Genomic DNA, 10264 nt, shown 5'->3' with positions numbered 1-10264 from the left:
CCTGTGTGTTTACCTCGCTGTGTGAGTCTGATGGATGCAGTGCTACAGGTCTCGTATGAAGACCTCGCAGACGTCTGCTTGAGAATTCTGCCGGAAAGGATGAACACATATTTGCAGTCTGTGAGAGTACAGTCAATGAACGCCTGCTGTTTTCTCTCTCTTTGAATCTCTTTCTCTTACCTCACACATATACAGCGAGCAGGAGAGCTAGTTAAAGTATTCACGAAGCTTCATGAAAGTTTCAGTGTAAGTCTGGTAACAGAGCAGCTCTTATAAAACTCAGAAGTGAGTTCTACTCTTTTCTTTAACATACATTAGTAAATGTAGAGATGATGTGAGTTCTGTTCTAAAACCTAGTGAGCTGCCTACCTAGACAGCACTTTAAGTCATCACAAGCACGCTCCCCCAAAATATGAAGCGAAGATGTTTTATTGAGACATTAACCCCACAATTATATGAAATAGTCGCAATTGCGAGAAATTTAGTGGCAATTGTCTCAATTATGAGATTAAGTCACAGTTACGACAAATATTCGCAACTTCAAAAAATAGTCACAGTTACAAAAAATAGTCACAATTGTGAGATACATTATAAATTCATACTTATAAGAAATTGTCACAGCTTCGAAAGATAAAGTCACAATAACGAAAAATAGTCGCAATTGTGAGGTATAAAGTCGCAGTTAATGAGCAATGAAGTAGCGCTTATGAAAAATAAAGTTGCAATATAAGAAATAGTCACAATTACGAATAAAAATCGCATTTGCGAGATATAGACGCACAATCATGAGAAATAAAGTCGCGAGAAATGTAAGCGCAGCGTAGTTCTAGCGGGAAGACTAGCAGCTGTACATCATCGCACCATTAGCTAGGTAACTCCTAGCCAATCACATGTAAGCCATTGCTTTATAAGTCTGCTCACATTATCACATTGCTGTTTCAATTGTGCTAACACGGCAACCTCCACCACCCCACCACTACCAGTCGAGTCCCATCCTGCACGGGGGTAGGCTCCTCGCCCCTGCCTCCTATCTCCGGCAGGATATGACGGTTCCGAGTACAACTTCTTCGGACCGCCAGACGGGGCTTACGCCAAAGAGAGACATTACATTTCTGTTTTATATTCATCAAAGAAATGTAATCTTGAATTTCACTCAAGTCTGCAAGTCTTCCTGATAGAAATAATATTTACTGTATTCTCTTTATCTTTATGTATTAAGAATCTCCTATCCATCAAATTGCGATGGATGGATGGATGGATGGACATATCCTATCCTTTATTACGTATTCTATCTATCCATCCATCCATCCGTCTATCTAAAGTATCCATCCATCCATCCCTCTCTCCCTCTATCCCTCTATCTATCTATCTATCTAGTGGAGAGTACTGCTTTGGTGTTCATCTTGTCTGTAAGGTTTTTCAAACTGAGCATCTATTGGCCTGAAGCTACTATTCAACATTAATACATCTCTTTCTCTTTATCTCATTCTTTCTCTCCCTCTCTCTCACTTTCTTTCACTGCTTTAGGTAATTGTGGTGAGATAGGATCTTAAATAGCACTTAGTTCTGGATTTTCCAAGACTGTGAAAAGAAAATGCTGGCTGAAACTCTCAAGCTGTGATTAGATACACTTTTATCCACTGGCCAGAGACTCAACAGCTGTCAATGGTACTAAAAATGCAATATCTCCCAACTGTATCTCCCAACCTAATATTAAACACGTTAATTTAGATTCAGTCAGGCGTAAGTGTGACTTTTGGCCAACCCAGCATCTCAGGGAGACCATTTTGTCCTGTTTTGATGCCCAGAAGTCGTTTCATAGTATTGTGGCATAGTATGTTGTATTGAAAAATGTTTCAATGTTTTATTTGCATAATGTTATAGTAATTCAAATCAAGAATGTCAATTCAGCTGAAATAACATCTTTTTCAGAAATGGACATAATGGACATTCATTTTTGGACTTCCTTTAAGCAGACATTTAAAGTCTGTATGCATGGGACACTAAATACTCCACATAGATCAATTTGAAATATGCATCTGGTCTTTTTCATGACCTTACTGTCCTCTAGCGTGATGGTGGCAGGGACGGGGAGGTCATGTGTTCAGCCCGCTGTGTAATTGCACGTGGAATAATAAAGCGATAAATGCTGATAAAATGAATGAATCTGCCCAATCAGAGCAGCTGAACAAAGCTAATTAAAGTCGGTACCCAGAAGGCTGGTCATGGCAGAGAACAAACATATTTCTAACAGCACAAACTTCTAACCAATCTAAATACGGATTCATCCCACTTTGACTCCACCAAAAGACTTCCAGAAAGGAAGGACATTTCTCTAAAATCCTTAATGAATGACCTTGGAATGGGCCTGTAAGCCGATTGGCCACTTGAGTTAAATGTGCTTTGTGTGTTGACGTGAAAGGAGGCATTTTTAGCACGATTAACATTGAAGAACACGCCAATGCATCCAGCCCAGTCAATTCATTGTCTTACTTTTGTCATTGGTGCTAATTTACAAATCAATAAAATGCTCATTGATTCCTTGGCAATTGATGAATAGGAGATTATTCAAAACTTACTGTCGTGTTATCACTGCATAAGACATTTTTCGCAATTGTGACTATTTTTTGAAGTTGCAAATATTTCTCATAATTGTGACTTTATATTTCGCAGTTGCAACTACAGTTCTTGCAATTGTGACTACGCTGCATAATTGTGAAGCTAATTAGTTTCTCAATAAAACATCTTCGTTACATATTTTGTTTTCTTTACTTAAAACAGGAAGAAAATGCATTAAAGAGCACCTATTATGGTTTTTCAAATATTACCTTTCATTGTAGTGTGTTATATAGCTGTTTGTGAGTGTAAAAAATTCTGCAAAGTTTCAAAAATCAAAGTGCATGATAAATGGAGTTATTGACTCCCAAAAGAAAGAACCGATTCTGAACACCTGAAACGAGTCGTCAGTAATTCCAGACTTACTTCCTGTACTAACCTACGTAATTTGGTAACAAAAAACCCGCCTCTGGTCTGTTTACATGTACAGCCAGTGCACGCTGTTAGCCTGTTAGCTGTTAGCCTCTGCTAACTGGCTAACTCACGTTATTGTCAAACTACATATAAACTTACCACAGAGAAACATCCTGTTCTCGTCGTGCTTGCGACGGTGGTTCGGGTTGATCTTCCGATGTATCACTATCACTAAAACAGACATTTTTTCAGACGGAGCTGAAACTCTGATATGGTAGTGGGCATTTCCTTTCTGACACGTGCTGTAAGAGGTAGACCAATCACAACAGACTGGGACATCTGACCAATCAGAGCAGAGTAGGCTCTCTGAAAGGAGGAGTTTAGAATGAATCCTTTAGAACAGATCATCGAACGAGTCGTTTTTGACACTGGGAAAAAAGGTAAAGCTGCAATTTAAATTTTTGACCTTGGATGCATGTAAATCTATTGTATGAGACCTTTAAAACAAAATTAGGCACGTTTAAAAATCATAATAGGTGCACTTTAAAAACGAATACACTATCTTTTGAAAGCATAACATATATTTAGAAGCAAATTTCAGGATTCAGTATTTAATTTCAACATTTCAGACTGTTTACTACAAAACATTGAGGTTAATCCAGATTAACAACTGTAAAATCTATTTAAACTCGAATTATTAAATAAATTGTTTACTGATGCCATAATCAGGTATAATAATATGACTTTTGGAGCAGATTATCTGGCTTTTTGAATGTGTTTTGTCACCTAATTTAAAAAATACAACTGTCGTATTGACATAAACACATTAGCAGCTTGATGCTAGTTTACTTCTTCAGGCAATTTTCTATCTTCTGAAAACACAGCCTGTAAAAATCAGTTGCCTGCAGTGGTCAGCGCACAGACAGATGGCTAACTGACAGACTGCTAATGTGGCCGGTGTTTTCTGCTACTCGAGATGGAGCGTAAACAAGCAGAGCCATTTTGAGATCGACAGAAGGTTTGGACAGCATTGATTCTCTCTCTGTTTTCTGAGACTTGTCTGGGAAACGTTCAGCTGCAGACAGACAACACCAGCTCACCAAATCTGTTACATGACAGACAGATTTAAGACCTGACGTCCTCTGGCACAATCTCTGAAAATGATACATGCCTCTTCACTGTACTCTTACTATTCACCTATTTAAAGGGATAGTTAACCCCAGCAGTATACTTAGTATCATAGCAAGCTACAGTTTCAAAGAATCTTCCCCGACACTGGGTTGAATTTTAAGATTTTAGTGTGTCAAAACCACTAATTATGGTACCTTTATCCTGCCATGAAAAAAATAAAAATAAAAAGGCAATTCTGACATTATACCTCACATTTGCGACTATATATCTCATAATTGCTAGCTTATATTTTGTATTTGCTACTTTATGTCTCACAATTTTGATGTTATATCTCGCAGTTGTGACTATATCGCGCAACTGCAACTATTTCTCGCAATTTAAATTATTTCTCGTAATTGCTTCTATATCTTACAATTGCAACTTTATTTCCAACTACATATCTCACAATTGTGACACTTGTAATTGCAACTTTATATCTCATAATTGCGGCTTTATACAGTATCTTGCAATTGTGACTTTATATCTCGTAATTGCAACTTGGTATCTCACAACTGTGGCTTCTTGTTATTGTGACTTTATTTCCAGTTTCGACTTTATATCTATTGAATTTCAACTTTCTCAAAATTGCGACAATATTTCTCATAATTGCGACTACATATCTCATAATTACAACTTTATATCTCGAAATTTCAGCTTTATATCTCGCAACTGCGACTATATATCTCGCAACTGCGGCTTTTTATCTGGCAATTCTGACTTTATATCTCGCAACTGCGGCTTTATATCTGGCAATTCCGACTTTTTTTCTCTCGCAACTGCGGCTTTATATCTGTCAATTCCGACTTTATATCTTGCAACTGCGACTTTATATTTCGCAACTGCGACTTTATATCTGTCAATTCCGACTTTTTTTCTCTCGCAACTGCGGCTTTATATCTGGCAATTCTGACTTTATATCTCGCAACTGCGGCTTTATATCTGGCAATTCTGACTTTATATCTCGCAACTGTGACTATATATCTCGCAACTGCGGCTTTATATCTGGCAATTCTGACTTTATATCTCGCAACTGCGGCTTTATATCTGGCAATTCCGACTTTTTTTCTCTCGCAACTGCGGCTTTATATCTGTCAATTCCGACTTTATATCTCGCAACTGCGACTTTATATTTCGCAACTGCGACTTTATATCTGTCAATTCCGACTTTTTTTCTCTCGCAACTGCGGCTTTATATCTGGCAATTCTGACTTTATATCTCGCAACTGCGACTATATATCTCGCAACTGCGGCTTTATATCTGGCAATTCTGACTTTATATCTCGCAGCTGCGGCTTTATATCTGGCAATTCCGACTTTTTTTCTCTCGCAACTGCGGCTTTATATCTGGCAATTCTGACTTTATATCTCGCAACTGCGGCTTTATATCTGGCAATTCCGACTTTTTTTCTCTCGCAACTGCGGCTTTATATCTGTCAATTCCGACTTTATATCTCGCAACTGCGACTTTATATTTCGCAACTGCGACTTTATATCTGTCAATTCCGACTTTTTTTCTCTCGCAACTGCGGCTTTATATCTGGCAATTCTGACTTTATATCTCGCAACTGCGACTATATATCTCGCAACTGCGGCTTTATATCTGGCAATTCTGACTTTATATCTCGCAACTGCGGCTTTATATCTGGCAATTCCGACTTTTTTCTCTCGCAACTGCGGCTTTATATCTGGCAATTCTGACTTTACATCTCGCAACTGCGGCTTTATATCTGGCAATTCCGACTTTTTTTCTCTCGCAACTGCGGCTTTATATCTGGCAATTCTGACTTTATATCTCGCAACTGCGGCTTTATATCTGGCAATTCTGACTTTATATCTCGCAACTGCGGCTTTATATCTGGCAATTCTGACTTTATATCTCGCAACTGCGACTATATATCTCGCAACTGCGGCTTTATATCTGGCAATTCTGACTTTATATCTCGCAACTGCGGCTTTGTATCTGTCAATTCCGACTTTTTTTCTCTCGCAACTGCGGCTTTATATCTGTCAATTCCGACTTTTTTTCTCTCGCAACTGCGGCTTTATATCTCGCAATTTTGACTTTATATCTCGCAACTGCGGCTTTATATCTGTCAATTCCGACTTTTTTTCTCTCGCAACTGCGGCTTTATATCTGTCAATTCCGACTTTTTTTCTCTCGCAACTGCGGCTTTATATCTCGCAATTTTGACTTTATATCTCGCAACTGCGGCTTTATATCTGTCAATTCCGACTTTATATCTCGCAACTTCAGCTTTATATCTCGCAATTTTGACTTTATATCTCGCAACTGCGGCTTTATATCTGTCAATTCCGACTTTTTTTCTCTCGCAACTGCGGCTTTATATCTGTCAATTCCGACTTTTTTTCTCTCGCAACTGCGGCTTTATATCTGGCAATTCTGACTTTTTTTCTCTTTCAACTGCGGCTTTATATCTGGCAATTCTGACTTTATATCTCGCAACTGCGACTTTAATTCTCGCAACTTCAGCTTTATATCTGGCAATTCTGACTTTATATCTCGCAACTGCGGCTTTATATCTGGCAATTCCGACTTTATATCTCGCAACTTCAGCTTTATATCTGGCAATTCTGACTTTATATCTCGCAACTTCAGCTTTATATCTGGCAATTCTGACTTTATATCTTGCAAATGCGGCTTTATATCTGGCAATTCCGACTTTTTTTTCTCGCAACTGCGGCTTTATATCTGGCAATTCCGACTTTATATCTCGCAACTGCGACTTTATATCTGGCAATTCCGACTTTATATCTCGCAACTGCGACTTTATATCTGTCAATTCCGACTTTATATCTGGCAGTTGTGACTGTATTTCTCACAATTGCCACTACTTTTCTCATAATTGCGACTACATTTCTCGTAATTGCAACTATATGTCTCATCACGAATTTATTTTTCATAATTGCGACTTTATACAGTATAGTCGTATTTGCGAGTTTATATCTTGCAATTACTAGAAATGAAGTTGCTATTGTAAGATATAAAGTCAGAATTCCCTTTTTATTTTAAAGATCAAGGTACCACACTAAACAGAATTCACCAAACTAAATGAATGAATGCATTATAGCAAGACTATTTTGCTATAATGCACAATTAATAAGCCACATTAACCATGGTATTGTTATCTCCCCATTGCATACTGGCACTAAATTACAGATTGATTTCCACACGGCTCACCGTATAATCCAAGGACCTGGAGTTATAGTGTCATTAAAAGGGCTATATCACTGTTAAAGTGGGATATTAGATTTTGTCCTCAGGCTAAAGCTATTGATCACTTGTATCTCTATATGGTTCCTCATGTGGAGATGTATAATGTGGTTTTATTACATTAATTACATTTCTTTATAATATCCATAAAGCACTCCATAGAATGGATAATGGCCTTTATTTTCTGTTCATTTAATTTTGCTCTTATTTTCATTCGTTGTCTTGCCGACTGAAATCCTCAAAAGATTTCAAAACATTTTTGACTGTTAGCAGATAACAGATCTGTTTCAGTGACTGTTTGATTACAGTAATTAAAGTGCCTATAAAAGTGTCACTTTACAAAAGACACTGTGATTACACTGCATGCATCACAGAGCTCATAAAGAAGATAATTGTAAAGAATCAAATGTTTTAAAGGTAACTCACTTCATCAAATATAATCATTTATGTTAAACTCACATATGAATATAGCCCATGTATGTTCTATCAAAAGATGCTATTCCAAACTTTTAAAAACAGAATTGAGATAAAAATGCAAAAAATGATTTAAGACAAGTATTTTTGTCTTGTTTTCCTGTAAAATTATCTTAATATTCTTAAAACATGATGTATTTACTTGTAAAGATAATAAGTCTTGTTTTAAGATAAATCTGAAAAAATGATTGAACTTTAGACTTAAAACAAGAAAAAAAATCATCAGTGGGGTAAGAAAAATGACATTTTATCTTACCCCATTGGCAAACAGTTTTTTCTTAAGCATAAATCTCACTAAATTTGATTAGATTTCTCTATAAACAAGACTTAAGATCTTATGCCAGTTTGCTTGTCAAGTAAATAAATCACGTTTTAAGAATGTTTAGATATTTTTACTGGAAAACGAGAAAAATATTTGTCTAGAAAATAATTTTTTGCAGTGAAGGTACAATATTCTTATCATTTATGAATGGTTTGTGTGCCATTCAGTATTGAATCTTATTGAAATTATTTGAGTTTTTGAGAGTGTTGTTTAAAAAGACTAAAATTAAAAATGTGTAGAGTCAGGAAAGCATCTGTGTTTCTAATACAATCATATCAATGTGTCTGTCATTCATTGAGAAATGTGAATCGAGACTAATATTGCAGAACAATTCGCAGTCTAGCTAAATTATCAATTGAAGCATGCATATCTGTTTTCCATTCGCGAGCAATAAAATGGCATAGTACAACCTCCTACACACACACACACACACACTGCACTCACTTCACCCTCTCTGAATGGCTGTATTTGGTTTGGAGGGTAATTGAGCTGTTTTGATGAGTGTACTGTTTAAACTTCACTTTACACACACACACACACACACACACACACACACACACACACACTGTCAGACTGCATTGAATGAGATATGTGTCCTTAACGCACCCTTTAGAAGAGGCTGTGTACAGAGCTGTCAGAGTATCCCGTTGCATTTCTGTCTGAATCCAACTCACAGCGTAAACAACTTGAAATCTCCTCGGCATTAAAGATCCAGTAAAACCTACAGTTAATTAGAGTTTTGTAGCTTTAAGTCCATGTCTATTAGCTTTGAGGTCATCCTAGTGTAGTCCTAAAAGCTGACAAAACAAACTATGTAGCAGATATACACTGATTGTGTAACAAGCGATAGCGAGACAAACAGACCCAAGAGCAGAGGAACAGTTCAAAGGAAAAGCAGTCACTAATTTGTGGAATGTCGAAGATCCCAGCACCGGCTACAGAAGCGGAAGCGATCTCTGATAAGCGAGCACGCCGTGGCTGCGCAAGGGGCAGTCCGTGAAGAGTGTGTTAGTAGGATGAGTGTGTGCATTGTGGAAGTCAGGAATAGATTTGTAGAATCCTCTGTTGAAGCTTAGTGAGGTGCAGAACAACGCCCAGCTGAGATGGGCAATCTTACTCCCGACATGCGGGCAGAGACAAGGTATCCTCCGTTGAAGACCAGCTGACACGCAGTGAAAACTGGAAGGCAACCACACACCCGACACGTGGACAACCAACAGATACACGATACAGGACAAACTAGACAGAGAGAGTGAGGTAAGTTACTCAACATCAAACAACAATCTAGCAAAAATACTGAGAACATGAAGGGCTTAAGAAGGGAGTGAATTAGAGGAGAACAGGTGTTGCTCGGCACGCTAATCAGTGGCATGATCAGCGTTCCCCAAGGAACAAACAGTGTTCCCATGGAAACGCCAATCATGCACACCGGCCGTGCCTGCGAGAGGGGGAGGAATTAACAAACATACAAAACAAACCGGCAAACTCACCGGAGCCATGACAGACTGATTGATTTTTAACAATAACTTTTCAAACATATTTTTATCTACTCTATATTCTGTATAATCAACAGTGCTGATTAGTAACTGATTACATATCATCTGGATAACATAATCAGATTACAAAAAAATCAAATACTTGTAATTAGATTAAATTACATTTTGAAACATTCGTAATCAGAGTACAGTTACTTTCTTATGGATTACATGATTACATGTTAATTAGGCATCGGCAAAGGATTCAATGTCAAATTTTAAAGAAGTATATGAAGATATGTTTGCATGCTTTCTTTACTTTCTTAACTCCTGATGAACACATTTGAAGTCTTTGAATTATCACTCTATGTGGAATATAACCATGTGTCACTGTGTCTGGAAGAGTTTTGTCCATCAGACGCATCAAAATAACCAAATACACATCATTTCATATTCTCGATGTCATCCAATTGCATAAGCGGAGTAAAAATAGTTTAAGTTTCGTGAATTGCTTTTGTACTCTGCTTCAACTTTGCGATAACTTTGAGGCCATTTTTGTGCCGCTGATTCTCAAATATAACTGGTCTGATCTCTTACCACACAAAGATGGCGTTCGTAAAA

Source organism: Myxocyprinus asiaticus, chromosome 45 (assembly GCF_019703515.2).
Source record: "Myxocyprinus asiaticus isolate MX2 ecotype Aquarium Trade chromosome 45, UBuf_Myxa_2, whole genome shotgun sequence".
Taxonomy (NCBI): Eukaryota; Metazoa; Chordata; class Actinopteri; order Cypriniformes; family Catostomidae; genus Myxocyprinus; species Myxocyprinus asiaticus.
The sequence above is the reverse complement of the archived record's forward strand: the minus strand, read 5'-3'. Positions refer to the sequence as shown.